The following is a 20,572-nucleotide window of genomic DNA, read 5'->3' as shown; positions in this document are numbered from 1 at the left end:
GTTGCGGGCCCCCGCGGCCCATCCCGCCGCTGCCGCACAGGGGCACCCGCCCGCGGTCATTCCTCAGTTCCCCGCGCTGCCGCCCGGAGGTGCACGCCGCCCGCGCCGGCCGGAGTGCGCCGCCGCCTCCGCCGCTCCGCCTCGACGCCGGCGCCCGCCGCCCCGCCGCCACCTAGACCCGGCCCGCGCCTCGCCGCCCGAGACGCCGACCCTTCTCTCCGTTGACCCCGCCGCCCTCCGCCGTCCTCCTCATCGCCTTCGGCCGCCCACGCGTCAAGTCCGGCAAGAACTCCGGCGAGGTCGGCGTCGAACCTCGGGAACCGTGTTCCCAGATCAAGATCCAAATTTTAGGGTTGACCCCTTTTTTCCCCTAAGTCCCTAATTTTTTGCCCATGTTCATAGCCTCGTACCTCCTCAGCCGTAACTCCGTTTTTGGCATATAGAATATCAAAATGTTCATCTCAGAGAGTACATCATTTCATTTCTTTGCATCATTGTCATTTGAGTTCATGTTGATGCCCGAAATGCTGTTAGAAGAGGGCTACTTGAGATAATTGTCAGATCTGCTACTCCATTTAGCTTTTTGTCATTTTTGCCATGATTAATGTGTGCATGATATGCCCATGATTTCTACATATGTTTTGTTAAGGGTTTTGTCATCTTTCCAGAGGTGCAATCCATGTATTTTTGTGATGTGTGTGGTGACTAGCACAAGCTTGCCAAGAGAGGCACTTGGTAATGCTGATTTCAGGGACTTGGCAATTCCACTAAGTCCTTAAGCTGTTTATCTCATATAGCCATATGTTCATGTTATTTCCTAGTGATCCGTGCCTCTTTTGAGGATGATCAGTAAGTATGTTTTGTTAATCTTGTAGTTCTCTATCCATCCATGTCGTTGTTTGCAATTATGGAGCACCCTAGCTTGAGTCAATCGAGCTCTACTTTTGCTACTTCGTGATCTGGGCAGATTGTCAACTTGTTTGCGATTTTGCCGATGATGTTGTAGTTGATCCGTGCATGCTATGCTATTGTTCTTGCCATGTCTAGCTTGCATTCTGTGTATTCTTGATGGATGTATGCTTAGCTTATCATGACTTGCACCGTAGTGAGTGCATCGAGCTCGTAAACATGTCTACTTGATATCTGTTTTCAGCATGCTCCAGTTTTCACTAAGTCCGAAAACTGATTATGTTTTTGCTATGTTCACATGCTTGCAATTGTATTTTCTGATCCCTTTTGGCTCAAGGTCACTAAGGGACTTTTGTTAAGCTCTTTGAGTAGCTCCATTCCATGCTTTACTTTGCCATGTTCAGGTCCTGTAGCATGTAGTTTTGTTGCTCTGAAGAGTGCTACCTGACCTGAAATTCCAGACAAGTGTTGATTTCACTAAGTCTGAAATCTGTTTACCATATGCATTTTTGCCATGCTTGTTTGAACCTGTTAATGTTTGAATTAGCCGTAGCTTAGTGCTAGACTTTTGCTAAGCATATTGTATGCATCCCTATCATGTATTTTGTTGTCATGTTTGGGTGTTGTAGCTTGTTCATCTCATTGCATTTAGATGGCTACTTGCTGTAAATCGCAGACCGGTGTCATATTTGAATCGCTTGCCATTTCCAAACCGTAACTCCGATTCCGGCGTTCTTTATATCATTTTCAAGCGATTTCATCTCATCTTTCCAGTGGCACCCTTGGATTTCCAAGTTGAGGCCAGGTTCATGCATTCCTTATCACTTCTTGCTTATGCATCCCGCCTCGCATCCCGCATAGCATACCATCTTTGCATCATCTTGTTTGATCCTTGCACGTGGTTGATTGTGTCCTTGTTGCTTGTTTGTCTTGTTTGGGTAGAGCCGGGAGACAAGTTCGCTAATGAGGAGCCCGTTGAGTTTGCTTTCGAGGATCCAGTCAACTCTGACAACTGTGCAGGCAAGATGATCATACCCTCGAAATCACTACTATCTTTGCTATGCTAGTTTGCTCGCTCTTTTGCTATGCCACTACGATGCCTACCATTTGCTTTCAAGCCTCCCAAATTTCCATGTCAAACCTCTAACCCACCATGTCCTAGCAAACCGTTGATTGACTATGTTACCGCTTTGCTCAGCCCCTCTTATAGCGTTGCTAATTGCAGGTGAAGATTGGAGTCCGTTCCTTGTTGGAACATTTATTTACTTGTTGGGATATCATTATATTATCAAGTTATCTTAATGCATCAATATACTTGGTAAAGGGCGGAAGGCTCGGCCTCTCGCCTAGTGTTTTGTTCCACTCTTGCCGCCCTAGTTTCCGTCATATCGGTGTTATGTTCCCGGATTTTGCGTTCTTTACGCGGTTGGGTTATAATGGGAAACCCTTGATAGTTCGCCTTGATTAAAGCTTTTCCAGCAATGCCCAACCTTGGTTTTACCATTTTCCACCTAGCCTCTTTTTCCCTTGGGTTTCCGGAGCCCGAGGTTCATCTTATTTTAGCCCCCCTGGGCCAGTGCTCCTCTGGGTGTTGGTCCAAACTAGAGTCCTGTGCAGCGCCCCCTCGGGGAAACTCAAGGTTTGGTTTTAGTTGTATGGAGCGCTCATCTGAGTGTGCCCTGAGAAAGAGATATGTGCAGCTCCTATCGAGATTTGTCGGCACATTCGGACGGTGTTGCTGGTCTTGTTTTAACCTGTCGAAGTGTCTTGAAGAACCGAGATACCGAGTCTGATCGAAACGTCTTGGGAGGAGGTCTATTTCTTCGTTGACCGTGAGAGCTTGTCATGGGCTAAGTTGGGACTCCCCTGCAGGGTTTTGAACTTTCGAAAGCCGTGCCCGCGGTTATGGGCAGATGGGAATTTGTTAATGTCCGGTTGTAGACAACTTGAACCTTAACTTAATTAAAATGAATCAACTGAGTGTGTTACCGTGATGGCCTCTTCTCGGCGGAGTCCGGGAAGCGGACACGGTGTTGGAGTAATGTTTGCGCAGGTTGTCCTCTAGTTTCTCGTTCGTGCTTTGCCTCCTCTTCTCGCTCTCTTTTGCGAATAAGTTAGCCACCATATTTTTTGCTAGTCGCTTGCTGCAGCTCCACATATTTACCTTGCCTTGCCTATAAGCTTAAATAGTCTTGATCGCGAGGGTGCGAGATTGCTGAGTCCCTGTGGCTCACAGATTACTATTACACCAGATGTAGGGCCCGATGATTCCGCTCCAGGAGATGCGCTTGAGCTCAAGTGGGAGTTCGACGAAGACTCTCAACGTTACTATGTTTCCTTTCCTGATGATCAGTAGTGGTGCCCAGTTGGGGGTGATCGGGACCGTGTCGCATGTTGGGTTCTCTTTTTTTTGGCGCCGTAGTCGGGCCATGAGTGTTTGGATGATGTAATGTTATTTATGTACTTGATTGACGTGGCGAGTGTAAGCCAACTATGTTATCTCCCCTTTTATTATCTATATTACATGGGATGTTGTGAAGATTGCCTATCTTGTGACTTATGACTTCAATGCGATTATGTCTCTAAGTCGTGCCTCGACACGTGGGAGCTATAGTCGCATCGAGGGTGTTATACCAACCTTGAAGCGGAGTTTTGCAAACCCACACTGTTGGAGGAGATAATAGCTCCTGTATATATATATGACGCTGGTTTACCATGTAAACCGTGCCGGGTTATAATAAACACCGTGTTACTCCATAAGAGGATGTTAACAAAAAGGATCAAACCGGACAAATATGTTGGGGAACATTGCAGAAAATTAAAATTTTTCCTACGGTTTCACCAAGATCCATCTATGAGTTCATCTAAGCAACGAGTCAAGGGAGAGAGTTTGCATCTACATACCACTTGTAGATCACGAGCGGAAGCTAGCCAAGGGGATGGTGATGATGGAGTCGTACTCGAACGTGATTCGGATCACCGATGTCCAAGTGCTGAACGGACATCCCCTCCACGTTCAACACACGTACGGGACGGGAGACGTCTCCTCCTTCTTGATCCAGCAAGGGGGAAGGAGAGGTTGAGGAAGATTGGTACAACGGCAGCACGACGGCGTGGTGTAGTTGGTGCAGCAGTACTCCGACGGGGCTTCGCCAAGCATATACGGAGGAGGAGAGGTGTTGGGGAGGGGAGGGGCTGCGCCTTGGCTTGTCTACAGCTCCCATGCGCCTCCCCACTATATATAGGGGTGGAGGGGCTGGTTTCTTGCCCTCCAAGTCCATTGGGGCGTTGGCCAAGGTGGGAGGAAAGAAATCCCATCATTTCCTTCCCCACCGATTGTTATCCCCCCTTTTTAGGGATCTTGATCTTATCCCTTCGGGATATGATCTTATTCCTTCTAAGGGGGGATCTTGGTGCGCCTTGACCAGGGGTGTGGGGCCTTTCCCCCACTACTCACGTTCATGTGGGTCCCCCCATGCAGGTGGGCCCCACTCCGGAACCTTCTAGAACCTTCCCGGTACAATACCGAAAAATCCCGAACATTTTTCGGTGGCCAAAATAGGACTTCCCATATATAAATCTTTACCTCCGGACCATTCCGGAACTCCTCGTGACGTCCGGGATCTCATCCGGGACTCCGAAAAACATTCGGTAACCACATACAAACTTCCTTTATAACCCTAGCGTCATTGAACCTTAAGTGTGTAGACCCTACGGGTTCGGGAGACAAGTAGACATGACCGAGACGTTCTCCGGTCAATAACCAACAGCGGGATCTGGATACCCATGTTGGCTCCCACATGCTTCTCAATGTTGTCATCGGATGAACCACGATGTCGAGGATTCGATCAAACCCTGTATACAATTCCCTTTGTCAATCGGTACGTTACTTGCCCGAGACTCGATTGTTGGTATCCCAATACCTTGTTCAGTCTCGTTACCGACAAGTCACTTTACTCGTACCGTAATGCATGATCTCGTGGCCAACACTTTGTTCACCTTGAGCTCATTATGATGATGCATTACCGAGTGGGCCCAGAGATACCTCTCCGTCATACGGAGTGACAAATCCCAGTCTCGATCCGTGTCAACCCAACAGCTACTTTCGGAGATACCTATAATGCACCTTTATAGTCACCCAGTTACGTTGTGACGTTTGATACACCCAAGGCACTCCTACGGTATCCGGGAGTTACACGATCTCATGGTCTAAGGAAGAGATACTTGACATTGGCAAAGCTCTAGCAAACGAACTAAACGACCTTTGTGCTATGCTTAGGATTGGGTCTTGTCCATCACATCATTCTCCTAATGATGTGATCCCGTTATCAACGACATCCAATGTCCATAGCCAGGAAATCATGACTATCTGTTGATCACAACGAGCTAGTCAACTAGAGGCTCACTAGGGACATATTGAGGTCTATGTATTCACACGTGTATTACAATTTCCGGATAATACAATTATAGCATGAACAAAAGACAATTATCATGAACAATGAAATATAATAATACTTTTATTATTGCATCTATGGCATATTTCCAACAAAATAGTCTCCGGATTGTCGTGAACTGTGTTCTGTCAATTGATTGGTTAAAAACTTTGTCGGTTTAAAAAACACAATGAAAAGCAAAAACCCCCCTTCAAAGAAAAGTGTGAAGCAAAAGCAACGACAAAACTGTTTGCCAAAAAAGGTTTATTTAAGCTAATCAAATGGCGTTACCATGGCCAAACACGACCAAGCTCCCGTTAGGTGTAACTATGGTTCTAGTCAGCCAGGTCCCCAAATGAAACCGTGGCATTTATGCCGACCAAATGGCATGGTCATGGTTCGGGTTCGACCAAGCCCCCAAGTGATTCTGTGGCCTTAGGCCGATCAAGAGGCATGACTGGTTCAGACATGGCCAAGTCCCCAAGTGATCTGGTGGCTCTCGCCTATTAAGAGGCATGGTATTGGTTCGGACACGACCAATCCTCCAAGTGATATAACACGATGCTTTTAGCAAAGCGAACTCAAGGGGTAAACCGGAGGCCGCTTTAGAGCAACTCCGTGTAACCTGACATGATGTAAAAGAACAGATACCCCGCTTTAGCTGAGGTTCCGGTTTATTATATTTAATCATAATATATACATTGTCGTAATATGTACATAAGTATAGCCAATGGCGCAGGTATAGTAAGGCCGAAGATGAGCTATATTCCACGGCCTGTTAGTCTCCTCCTCTGATGTACGTGAGTCCTTATGCTCCCGAATATCGATCAGATAGTATGACCCGTTGTGCAGATTCTTGCTGACCACGAAAGGCCCCTCCCAAGGTGGGGATAGCTTATGCATATCAGTCTGATCTTGGATGAGCCGAAGCACCAAATCTCCTTCCTGAAAGGTTCTGGTTCTGACCTGGCGACTGTGATAACGACGAAGATCCTGCTGGTAAATCGCCGATCGGGCGGCTGCGATGTCACGCTCTTCATCCAACCGGTCCAAAGCATCTTGCCGTGCTGTCTCATTGTCCGCTTCAATATAAGCCGTGCCACGAGGTGAATCATGACGGATATCACTGGGGAGAACCGCCTTCGCTCCATAAACCATGAAGAACGGTGTGTATCCTGTTGATCTGTTGGGTGTTGTATTGATGCACCATAACACAGATGGTAATTCTTCTACCCGACAACCTGGCGTTCTATGCAAAGGAACCATGAGCCGGGGCTTGATGCCTCTCAAGATCTCTTGATTAGCTCTTTCTGCTTGACCATTGGACTGTGGATGTGCCACTGATGAAACGTCAAGTCGGATGTGCTCCCGTTCGCAGAACTCCTTCATAGCACCTTTGGACAAATTGGTACCATTATCTGTGATAATACTGTGCGGAAAGCCAAACCGGAAAATCACCTTTTTGATGAACTGAACCGCTGTGGCCGCATCACACTTGCTAACAGGTTCTGCCTCCATCCACTTTGTAAACTTGTCAACCGCCACAAGGAGGTGGGTCTTCTTATCTTTGGACCTTTTGAAAGGCCCAACCATATCCAGCCCCCAAGTCACAAACGACCAAGTAATTGGAATCATTCTCAATTCTTGAGCCGGTACATGAGCACACCTTGAAAACCTTTGGCAACCATCACATCATCTGACCAGATCCTCCGCATCAGCATGAGCAGTTAACCAATAAAAACCATGGCGAAACGCTTTAGCCACCAGAGACTTTGAACCGGCGTGGTGACCACAATCTCCTTCATGGATCTCACGCAAAATTTCACGGCCTTCTTTAGGAGACACACAATGTTGAAAAGATCCTGATATACTGCAATGATGCAACTCGCCGTTGATGATAGCCATGGACTTGGATCGCCGGATTATCTGCCGGGCTAGAATCTCATCCTTTGGTAACTCACCCCGGTTCTTGTACACCAGGTAAGGAAGCATCCAATCTGGAATAACATGAAGAACCGCTACCAATTGAGCCTCCGGATCAGGAATGGCCAAATCCTCTTCACCAGGGATCTTGACCGACGGGTTGTGCAGCACATCCAGAAAAACATTGGGTGGGACCGGTTTGCGCTGAGAGCCCAGCCGGCTTAAAGCATCTGCCGCTTCATTTTTCCGCCGGTCCACGTGGTCCACCTGATAGCCTTTGAAATAACCTGCGGTAGTATCCACCTCACGATGATATGCTGCCATGAGTGGGTCCTTGGAGTCCCAAGTGCCAGACACTTGCTGAGCCACAAGGTCTGAGTCACCGAAGCACTTAACTCGACTTAGATTCATCTCCTTAGCCATCCAGAGACCATGGAGCAAGGCTTCATACTCAGCTGCATTGTTAGTACAAGGGAACATTAAATGGAGAACATAACAAAACTTATCACCTCGTGGGGAAGTTAATACGACTCCAGCCCCCGAGCCTTCTAACTGCCTGGATCCGTCAAAATGGATGGTCCAATACGTATGATCCGGCTTTTCTTCAGGTGCTTGCATTTCCGTCCAATCATTGATGAAATCAACAAGTGCTTGAGACTTAACCGCTGTCCGAGGCACATATTTCAAACCGTACGGCCACAGCTCTATGGCCCACTTTGCAATCCGGCCAGTTGCTTCTTGGTTCTGGATGATATCTCCCAAAGGAGCAGAACTGACCACCGTAATTGAGTGCCCTTGGAAATATTGTTTAAGCTTCCGTCTTGCCATAAAAACTCCATACACCAGCTTCTGCCAATGCGGATACCTTTGCTTGGACTCAATGAGCACCTCGCTGATATAATAGACCGGACGTTGAACCGGATGCTCCTTACCTGCCTCCTTTCGCTCCACCACAATAGCTACGCTGACCGCCCGAACATTAGCAGCAACATATAGTAGTAACGGCTCCTTGTCCACGGGAGCGACGAGCACAAGGGGATTGGCCAATTGCCGCTTTAAGTCCTCAAATGCTTCATCAACAGTAGAACTCCAGACAAACTGATCCGTCTTTTTCAACATCTGATACAAAGGGATTGCCTTCTCACCCAGGCGATTGATAAACCGGCTTAGCACAGCAATCCGGCCTGCCAGGCGTTGAACATCGTTGATACACTTCGGTTTAGCCAGGGAGGTGATAGCCGTGATCTTCTCCGGATTAGCCTCAATTCCCCTGTTGGACACTAGAAAACCCAATAGCTTGCCCGCCGGTACACCAAAGACACACTTGTCCGGATTTAGCATCATCTTGTATGTTCTTAGGTTATCAAAGGTTTCCTTCAAATCATCAATCAGAGTCTCCTTCTCCCTGGATTTAACCACGATATCATCCACGTAAGCATGTACCTTACGGCCAATCTGCTTGTGAAGACAATTTTGTACACACCGTTGGTAAGTTGCCTGGGCACTCTTGAGCCCGAAGGGCATAGACACATAGCAGAAGGCTCCAAAGGGAGTTATAAATGCTGTCTTCTCCTGGTCCTTAACTGCCATTTTGATCTGATGATAGCCAGAATATGCATCCAAAAAACTTAAACGCTCACAACCCGCCGTAGCATCAATAATTTGATCAATACGGGGGAGGGCAAAAGGATCTGCTGGACAAGCTTTATTAAGATCTGTGTAATCCACACACATGCGCCAGGTGCCATTTTTCTTGAGGACCAGCACCGGATTGGAAAGCCACTCGGGGTGAAAAACTTCAACAATAAAGCTAGCTGCTAAGAGCCTGGCTACCTCTTCTCCAATCGCCTTGCGTCTTTCTTCGTTAAACCGGCGGAGGAACCGTTTCATCGGTTTATATTTAGGATCCACATTAAGTGTGTGCTCAGCGAGTTGCCTCGATACACCTGGCATGTCGGAGGGCTTCCATGCAAACATGTCCCGATTCTCACGGATGAACTCGATGAGCGCGCTTTCCTATTTTGGATCCAAGTTGGCACTGATGCTGAACTGCTTGGACGAATCGCCAGGTACGAAGTCAACAAGCTTAGTTTCTGCTGCCGATTTAAACTTCAGGGCCGGATCATGCTCCGTAGTTGGCTTCTTCAACGGAGTCATGTCCGCCAGATCAACATTGTCTTTATAGTACTTCAACTCCTCGGTGCCACAAACCGACTCTGCATAAGCCGCGTCTCCTTCCTCGCATTCCAAAGCAATTTTGCGGCTTCCGTGAACCGTTATTGTCCCCTTGTGACCCGGCATCTTGAGCTGCAAATACACATAACAAGGCCGAGCCATAAACTTGGCGTATGCCGGTCGGCCAAACAGGGCATGATATGGACTTTGGATTTTCACCACTTCAAACGTCAATGTCTCCGACCTGGAATTATGATCATCCCCAAAGGCCACTTCCAGAGCTATCTTACTAACGGGATATGCTGATCTGCCAGGCACTACACCATGGAATACTGTATTAGACGGTTTGAGACTCTTATCTGTTAGTCCCATACGACGGAAGGTCTCATAGTACAGGATGTTAATGCTGCTCCCTCCATCCATGAGCACCTTGGTGAACTTATAACCTCCCACCCGAGGCGCCACCACTAGAGCCAACTGACCCGGATTATCGACCTGGGGTGGGTGATCCTCTCTGCTCCATATGATTGGCTGGTCAGACCAACGTAGATAACGGGGTATGGCCGGTTCAATAGAGTTGACTGCCCGCCTCTGAACCTTCCGGTCTCGCTTGTCCAAGCTAGTGGTAAAGACATGGTACTGCCCACTACTCAACTGCTTTGGGTTGCTCTGGTAACCTAACTGTTGCTGCTGTTGGTTGTAACCACCCTGGTTGTTCTGACTATTTTGACCATTATGTCCGCCCGGATTACCATTAAATCCTGAACCGGAACTTCCTCCACTGTAACCCGGCCCGGACCCTGAGCCACCACCAGATTCGTGATCATACCGGAAATTATTAGAATTCTTGAACTCCTGCATAATAAAGCAATTCTTCCAAAGGTGGTTTGCTGGCTCCTCCTTCGTCCCATGTCTTGGACAGGGCTGGCTTAGCAGATAGTTCAGGCGGTTTGGGTTAGGGTTGGGTGCTCCATTACGATTTTTCGGCCTACCCTTGCGTCGCTGGCCATTGTCCTGTGCGTTGGTATTAGCCACAAAGTCTATGTTACCATCCGCTTTACGCTTGCCTCCTCCGCCATTGCCTACCCAGTGATGCTACTGACCTTTGGAGCTGCTGTTCTTCTTCCCTTTCCCTGTCTTGTCATCATCAGATTCGGGATCCTTGGTACTATCAGAATCAGCATATTTCACCAAAGCGGCCACGAGGGTCCCCATGTTGGTGCAATGACGCTTCATCCGTCCCAATTCCAACTTCAGGGGCCCAAACCGACAGTTACCTTCTAGGGTTAATACTGCGGTGTCAGCGTTGATGCGGTCTGAGGAGTGCAACACTTGTGAAACCCGGCACACCCAATGAGTCGTTGATTCTCCTTGCTCCTGGATTCATGCAGCTAAGTCTACTATCGACATAGGCTATTTACAGGTATCCTTGAAATTGCTGATAAACCGGGCTCGTAATTGGGCCTATGAACTGATAGAATTAGCTGGCAAGCTTTTTAACCAAGTACGTGACGTTCCTTCAAGCATCATGGTGAAGTATTTCGCACACGCCGTGTCATCCACATCAAGCATCTCCATGGCCATCTCATAGCTCTCTACCCATCTCTCTGGAGGTTGATCCACCGTGTAATTTGGTACCTTGCGCGGGCCTTTGAAATCCTTGGGCAGGCGGATGTTGCGTAAAGCGGGGATAAGGCAAGGCACCCCCAAAGAACTAGAAGTAACACCAGGTTCGATCGAGATGGTTGGACGAACCGGCGTGAGCTGCCGAGCCTGATGCTGTGTGGCTAACTCGGCCTCCCTGCGCGCTCGGGCCCGGTTCACCACTTCCTGACCGTCATCAGCACCACCCGTCGGGTGGTTGCCACGGGGTGCTCCACGTCGTTCATTACTCGACACTGCTGGTTCATCCATATGTCTGCTATAGCTCCGGCTTGGATGGGGGGTCGAGTGGATCCGATTGCGGCTGTACGAGTATGCTTCCTGTTGGGCCAAAGCTGTCCTCAGAAGTTCCTTGACCCGTCGCGTCTCTACTGCCTGCGGCGAGTCACCTTCAATTGGAATGGCCTCCAGCCGTGCAGCGGCGGCAACAAGATTGTCCATTGGGTTGGAGTAGTGACCCGGAGGTGTTAAAGCATCCTGAGGTATAACGGTGTTTTGACGAGGCGGGTCCATCTGACGAGGTTGAACCAGTGCACCTGTCCCAGGGGCTTCTGCCCGGTTCCTCTCCAGCGGATTGACGACTCTTGGTCCTGGAGTGTTGAAAAGGTCTCTGGCCTCGAAAACCGGAGGTAAGCGGGATCGGTGCTTCCTCCTCATGACTTCATGTGACACGCTCTAGTCCAACATAAGCCTATAGGCCTGTGCGTCTAAAGCGGCCTGCTCTGCGGCCATCCTGGTGTCCTCAGCCGCCAGATCCGCCTTGGCCTGGGTGATCTGTTCCTTTACCTTTGCAATCTCCATGTTGTGAACGTCCTGATCTAGCGGATTAACTTCCGCCATAAGCACAGCCAACGCATCGAATAGTTCTGATAGAACCTCAGCCGGCGGGCGCACAGGGCCTCCTGCCCCGGCAGCTGTCGCCGCTGCTGAACCGGAGATCGTTGCCGCGGCTGTCGAAGAATGAAGCGTTGCTTGTGTTCCAGTCATGAATATTCCAACCCGGTTGGGAAGATCAGAGGGGTCCGGAATACTGTCGCCATCGGAACAGCTCCCAATCCGGCCATCTTGTAGCTGATAAATAGATTCGGTTTCTCCGGCCGAAGATTCGTCACTGGAACAAATGACAGTCGCCCCGCGAAACTCTAATCCGTCCCCATAACTTCCTCCATGGATGACTCCCACGAAGGCACGCTTCATGGCCGGTTTAACCCGAGCGGATTGCACACGCTGAGCCATCTCAATGAGGTCGGTGCAGATGTCCGGCTCAGGTCCCGGTTCACCGATCTTGCCAATGAAAACGTGAATTCTACCAAAGGGGACCCGGTACCCATACTAAATTGAGCCGGCCTCGGGGCCCCAGCCTGCGTCGTCGATGTAGAGCTTGCCGCGACGACTCTTAGTCATCCGGCTTGCAGCGTAGCCCTCGAGTCCTTGAAAGCGGCCCTCCAAGAACCGGAAACCATCGTGCGATAGCCCCACAGTGGGCGCCAACTGTCGTGGTTTTGTCACGGCGGATGTCCTAGAGAAAGGACTTAGTCGTGGAGCCATCGCAACGGGTTAGCTTGAAGGGGTTAAAGCGGACACAAGGACGCAAGAGAGTTTATACTAGTTCGGTCCCTTCGATGAAGGTAAAAGCCTACGTGTAGTTGTGATGGAATTGATGGGGTTTCGATGACTAGGGAGCAAACAAGCTTCGCCTATGTCTCGAGTTGTTGTCTCTCGTCTGAACCGCTGCCGGGTCGTCCCCTTATATACACGGGTGACGCCCGTCGGTTCACAGATTCCCAATACTGGCTCATAGATTTGTCCGGTTTGGTCTCTACTTATTCCTAACTTACAATACAAGTTACATACCAACGCCGGTTTACGGCTACATGCCTTAAACCGACCATGGGCCTTGAGCTCTCATCTGCCTTCTTGGGCTTTAACATAATTAACTACTGATGAAGTTAACCCGGCCCAGATAGGCCGGTTTACGCCCAGTAGTAAAATCCCCAACAGATAATATTGATGAAAGTGATGATGAAGACTCTCCCTCTAATAAATATGAATCTCCTGTTATTCCTGAGGGTTATGTTTTGGAAAAGGAAGCTGCTTTAGCTATTTTAGCTTCCAAAGATATATACGAGCTCAAGAGGTTATTAGCTAAATGGAAGCATCAATCTCTTAATGCTAGAATGAAACCTGACCCCGCTTTTGCTACTTCACCTATCTGTGTTACTGATAAGGATTATGAATTCTCTGTTGATCCTGATATAATTACTTTGGTTGAATCTGATCCTTTTCATGGCTATGAATCTGAAACTGTTGTGGCACATCTTACTAAATTAAATGATATAGCCACCCTGTTCACTAATGATGAGAAATCTCGCTACCTTTATATCCTTAAAATATTTGCATTCTCATTAAAGGGTGATGCTAAGATATGGTTTAATTCTCTGGATCATGGTTGTGTGCGTAGTCCCCGGGATATGATTTATTACTTCTCTACTAAATATTTCCCTGCTCATAAGAAACAAGCTGCTTTGAGGGATATATATATAATTTTGTGTAAATTGAAGAAGAGAGTCTCCCACAAGCTTGTGGGAGGCTTCTCAAGTTACTTAATGCTTTACCTTATCATCCTCTCAAGAAAAATGAAATACTTGATATCTTTTATAATGGAATAAACGATGCTTCCAGAGATTACCTGGATAGTTGTTCTGGTTCTGTTTTCAGGGAAAGAACAGCGGATGAAGCTGAAATTCTATTGAATAATATGTTGACAAATGAAAATAATTGAACACTTCCTGAGCCTATTCCTAAACCAACTCTGAAGAAAAGAGGTGTTCTATTTCTCAGTCCTGAAGATATGCAAGAGGCAAAGAAATCTATGAAAGAAAAGGGCATAAAAGCTGAAGATGTTAAGAATTTACCACCTATTGAAGAAATACATGGTCTCAATTTACCGTCTGTTGAAGAAACATATGATCTTAATCCATCACCTATTGTAGAAACTCATGGTCTTGATAACCCGACACAGGTAGTAAAGGTAAATTCTCTCTATAGATATGATAAAGCTGAGATCCCTCCTACTAAGGTTGCTACCAATGTTTGGATGAATTTGATAACTTTATGGTTAAGCAAGAAGATTTTAATGCTTATTTTGGTAGACAGTTAAAACAGAATGCTTATATGATTGGACACTTGGGTGATTATATGTCTAGAGTTAAAGGTGAACTTAAACTTATTAGTAAACATGCTTCTATGGTTACCACTCAAGTAGAACAAGTACTTAAGGCTCAAAATGATTTGCTCAATGAATTGAATAGTAAGAATAATGATTATGCTGTTAGAGTGGCTACTAGAACCGGTAGAATGACTCAGGAACCTTTGTATCCTGAAGGCCACCCTATGAGAATTGAGCAAGATTCTCAGAGAAATAATATTGATGCACCTAGTCCTTCTAAAAAGAAGAAAAAGAAAAATGATAGGACTTTGCATGCTTCTAGTGAACCTATTACTGAATCACCTGAGAATCCAAATGATATCTCTATTTCTGATGCTGAAACACAATCTGCTAATGAACATGAAACTAGTGATAATGTTAATGATAATGTTCATGTTGATGCCCAACCTAGCAATGATAATGATATAGAAATTGAACCCGCCGTTGATCTTGATAACCCACAATCAAAGAATCAACGTTATGATAAGAAAGACTTTGTTTTTAGGAAACACGATAAAGAAAGAGAACCATGGGTTAAGAAACCCATGCCTTTTCCTCGTAAGCCATCCAAGAAAAAGGATGATGGGGATTTTGAGCGCTTTGCTGAAATGATTAGACCTATCCTTTTGCGTATGCGATTAACTGATATGCTTAAAATGAATCCTTATGCTAAGTACATGAAAGAAATTGTCACTAATAAAAGAAAGATACCGGAAGATGAAATTTCCACCATGCTTGCTAATTATACTTTTAAAGGTGGAATACCAAAGAAACTTGGAGATCCAGGAGTACCCACTATACCATGCTCCATTAAAAGAAACTATGTTAAAACTGCTTTATGTGATCTTGGAGCCGGTGTTAGTGTTATGCCTCTCTCTTTATATCGTATACTTGATTTAAATAAGTTGACACCTACTAAAATATCTTTGCAAATGGCTGATAAATCAACTGCTATACCTGTCGGTATTTGTGAGGATGTGCCTGTTGTGGTTGCAAACGTTACTATTTTAACAGACTTTGTTATTCTTGATATTCCCGAGGACGATATTATGTCTATTATTCTTGGAAGACCCTTTTCGAATACTGCAGGGGCTGTTATTGATTGCAACAAAGGCAGTGTCACTTTTCATGTTAGTGGTAATGAGCATACGGTACACTTTCCGAGGAAACAACCTCAAGTCCATGTTATCAATTCTATTGGAAAAATTCCATCGATTATTTTTGGAGGTTTTGAATTTTCTCTTCCTACTGTCAAGAAGAAATATGATATTCTTATTGTTGGGGGTGTGCATATCCCCGTTGAGGTAACCTAGTGTTATTCAAAAATTCTCCGGTTCCATGTTATTCGGAATGAGTTTGTTAACAAGACTTGATCAACCTTGTTAGTGGATTCCTTTTGATGATCATGAGATGGAGGAATTTAGAAAACACAACTCTCTGTACCCTCCTTTTACTTTCTGTTATTCATATTAAATAAAATAAAATAGTATTTTCTGTCTGTTATCTAAATTATTTGTGCAATATAAAAATACCCCGAAAATAAAAGTTCTCCAAATGCCCTGAAATTTAAATATGATTTTTTCTGGAATATTTGAGAATATTTGGCACTGAGAACACAACACGGGGGGCATCCACCTGGCCACGATGGTGGAGGGCGCGTCCCCCTGCCTCGTGGGCCCACGATGGCCCTCCTCCACTTAATCCTGCACCCACACACTTCTTCTTCCTCCCACAAACACGATTATCCAGTTCAAACCCGAGTCCAAGCTTATTTTGCTGCCATTTTTGATCTCCTTGCTCAAAGCACCTCTCACAAAACTACTTGGGGGGGGGGGTTGTTCCTTGGTATGTGACTCCTCCATTGGTCCAATTAGTTTTTGTTTTAGTGCTTTATTCATTGCAAATTTGTGCTGCCTAGGTGACCATGTTCTTAAGCTCGCATGACAAATTTATATGGTTCCAAGTAGTTTTGATGCATGATACAGGCCCTGTTTAGTTCGGCTGTGGATTTCTAAAAGCAGCTGTGAAAAATCTGTTGTGGAAAAACAACTGTGGAAAATGTGTTGTGAAAAAGATGTAGGTCATTTAGCAAACCAGCTAATACAACTTTTTCAGATTTTGGCCCGCAGCTGAATCGGATTTTGGAAAAGCACGTCCTGGGCTGCTTCCGCTTTTGGTTCAGATTTTGGCAGCGGATTTCTGGAATCGGATTCTGCTAGTTTCGCCCTTTGGTTCAGATTCTGCTCCGCGGCAGCGGAATCCATCAATAAAAGCTGAACCAAACAGGCCCATAGGCTCTAGGCATTTGTAGGAGTAGTTGCTATCAATATTGTTGAGTTTGGCTCACTTTTATTTGAAGTTACTAACAATTTCAGAATTTTTTAGAAAATAATGAAGAGATTTTTGAGGGGCTCATCGAGCCGAAGCTCGAAGGAAAAGCAAAATGAAAAAGCAGAGATGCCCGAATATAATTTGCCTCACACCGCGGAGGTTCGGCCGTGTGAATGGCCTTCCGATGATTTCTTGAGAGCAGCCAGGATTTATGATGATTTTTATGAATTGGCTGAGAATGCAGGCCTCACCGCCTGCCTCCACGACCAATGCGAATAGTATCTCTTACTCACTAATATCTTTGTGCAAAACTTTCATTTCCATGCTAGGAGCTCACCACCTACGGTGGAGTTTTATTTATATGATGAGCATAAGGAGATGTCACTTTATGATTTTTGTTGGGTTTGTTTGATCCCTTTCGAGGGCACAATAGAGGAACCACATCGCGGCGATGTGGATGGGTTTATTGATACCATCACTGTAGGGGAAACGATGAAGGTTTCTGATGCACGAATCACTAGCATACATTTTCTTGTTTTACGCTACTTTGCAATATTTGCTAGTCATTGCTTAATTGGTCGCGGAAACTGTGGAAACCTTAGTATTCCTGATATTATTATTTTGTTCCACGATTTATTCTGTGATAACTCTATTAGTATGGGCAGTATTATTGCTAAACGGTTAAGTCTGAACCGTACAAAGGGCCCCATCTTTGGAGGCATCTATGCTTCACGCCTAGCCGCACATTTTAACATACCTATTAGGCATTATGAGAAGGAAGAAAAATTGCTGCCCCCTATTTATTTAGATTATATAAGAGTATGGTGGCACACGATTTTATTGTTAAGAATAGGGAAGGGGAGCTTAAATACAAATTGTTCTTTGATAAACATCATCCTGAGACTATTACCCTGCCTGCTCCTTCCTTGTTTGATTTATCTGCAGGCAAGTACCTTGTTCTGTTAGAGGCTATTCACGCCTACCGGGACCCTACATCAGCCACAGAGCCAGAGTCGGAACCACAAGTTGATCCTCCACGACAGTCTAATTACCAGTGGGATCCGGAGATGATTGCCAACCAGTGGCAATCAGAGTCTTTTTCTTCGCAGTACGACCCCAACTATTACTATGGATATCCGCCAGGCCAGCCGTGGCCATAGACCAACTTAGGCCAAAAGCCTAAACTTGGGGGAGTACATATTTCTCACCGACATTATATTCATGTTCACACACTCATTGCAAGATGTCGGTGCTCATACTTTTTCATTGTAATATCCATGCTAGTTTATTTTCCTTTTTATGCTTTCTTCTTGTGTGTTTAATAAACCTTAAGAAAAACCAAAAAAATTAGCTGTAGCTTTTAATTAGTTTACTTTCGATGCTTGTAGTAGTAATTAAAAATAAAACCCAAAAAGATTTCATGTTCCTCTTTTGCTTGTTGGGAGCTTTCCCGTGTAAATAGTTTTATTTCTTTTCTTTTCTTTGGGGGTCGATAAGAGAAGACCATGATTAAATAGTTGAAGTGGCTCTTATATGCATTATTGTTGATCTGACAAAAGAGCCCATATTGCCTTGTCTTCTCCTGTTTATTGAATGCTCGCAGATTCCAGCTTAGTCCAATGCACGCGTACTATTATTATCCACATCGTTTGGTCGTGCAAGTGAAAGGCAATTATGACGATATATGATGTACTGATTGAGATGAGAAAAGCTAGTATGAACTCGACCTCTCTTGTTTTTGTAAATATGATTAGTTCATCGTTCCGGATTCAGCCTATTATGAATAAACATGTTTGCAATGACAATTAGAGATCATAGTGCTTATGCCATGCTTGATTAGCTATGAGTTATAATGGTTTACCTTGCGTGCCAACATGCTATTAAAATGGTTGTGATGTGGTATGATAGGGTGGTATCCTCCTCTGAATGATTTAAGTGAATTGACTTGGCACATGTTCACGCATGTAGTTGAAACAAAATCAACATAGCCTTCACGATATTTATGTTTATGGTGGATTATATCCTACTCATGCTTGCATTCGGTGTTGATTAATTTTAATGCATGTTCATGACTGTTGTCGCTCTCTAGCTGGTCGCTTCCCAGTCTTTTTCTAGCCTTCACCTGTACAAAGCGGGAATACTGCTTGTGCATCCAACTCCATAAACCCCAAAGTTATTCCATATGAGTCCACTATTGTGACGCCCCCGATTTGACCGCACACTAATCATACATGCAAACGTGTACGATCAAGATCAGGGACTCACGGGAAGATATCACAACACAACTCTACAAATAAAACAAGTCATACAAGCATCATATTACAAGCCAAGGGCCTCGTAGGCTCGAATACAAGAGCTCGATCATAGACGAGTCAGCGGAAGCAACAATATCTGAGTACAGACATAAGTTAAACAAGTTTGCCTTAAGAAGGCTAGCACAAACTGGGATACAGATCGAAAGAGGCGCAGGCCTCCTGCCTGGGATCCTCCTAAACTACTCCTGGTCGTCGTCAGCGGCCTGCACATAGTAGTAGGCACCTCCCGAGTAGTAGTAGTCATCATCGACAGTGGCGTCTGGCTCCTGGGCTCCATCGTCTGGTCGCAGCAATCAGGTATAGGAAGGGGGAAAATAGGGAGCAAAGCAACCATGAGTACTCATCCAAAGTACTCGCAAGCAAGGAGCTACACTACATATGTATGCATTGGTATCAAATGGAATAAGGGTATCATATGTGGGCTGAACTGCAGAATGCCGGAATAAGAGGGGGATAGCAAGTCCTATCGAAGACTACACTTCTGGCCACCTCCATCTTGCAGAATGTAGAAGAGAGTAGATGGTAAGTTCACCAAGTAGCATCGTGTAGCATAATCCTAACCGATGATCCTCCCTCGTCGCCCTGTGAGAGAGCGATCACCGGTTGTATCTGGCACTTGGAAGGGTGTATTTTATTAAGTATCCGGTTCTAGTTGTCATATGGTCAAGGTACAACTCCGGGTCGTCCTTTTACCGAGGGACACAGCTATTCGAATAGATAAACTTCCCTGCAGGGGTGCACCACATTTCCCAACATGCTTGATCCCCTTTGTTCGGACACACTTTTTTGGGTCATGCCCGGCCTCGGAAGATCAACACGTCGCAGCCCTACCTAGGCACAACAGAGAGGTCAGCACGCCGGTCTAAATCCTATGGCGCAGGGGTCTGGGCCCATCGCCCATTGCACACTTGCATGTTGCGTACGCGGCCGGAAGCAGAACTAGCCCCCTTAATACAAGAGCAGGCTTACGGTCCAATCCGGCACGTGCTGCTCAGTCGCTGACGTCACGAAGGCTTTGGCTGATACCACGACGTTGAGTGCCCATAACTGTCCCTGCGTAGATGGTTAGTGCGTATAGGCCAGTGGCCAGACTCAGATCAAATACCAAGATCTCGTTAAACGTGTTATCTTGAAATAATCGTGAACGCCGACCAGGGCCAGGCCCACCTCTCTCCTAGGTGGTCTCAACCTGCCCTGTCGCTTCGCCGAAAAGATCCACACAGAGGGCCATCGGGAAAGTATGTCTTTCCAGCCCCCAATTCGTGAATCAACCGCGGGTACTCCTCGAGCCAACCTGACTTTAGTCATAAAATGTATCATGTATAAAGTATATAGTATATACCCGTGATTACCTCCCGATAGTATAGCATGGCAGACGGACAAGAATGTAGGGCCACTGATGATAAACTAGCATCCTATACTAAGCATTAGGATTGCAGGTAAAGGTAACAACAGTAGTAGCAAGGATAGGCTATGCATCAGGATAGGATTAACGGAAAGCAGTAACATGCTACACTACTCTAATGCAAGAAGTAGAGAGAAGAGTTGGCGATATCTGGTGATCAAATGGGGGCTTGCCTGGTTGCTCTGGCAATAAGGGTTCGTTGTCGATGTAG

The sequence above is a fragment of the Triticum dicoccoides genome, chromosome 2A (assembly GCF_002162155.2).
Source record: "Triticum dicoccoides isolate Atlit2015 ecotype Zavitan chromosome 2A, WEW_v2.0, whole genome shotgun sequence".
Lineage (NCBI taxonomy): Eukaryota > Viridiplantae > Streptophyta > Magnoliopsida > Poales > Poaceae > Triticum > Triticum dicoccoides.
This window is presented reverse-complemented; position numbering follows the sequence as displayed.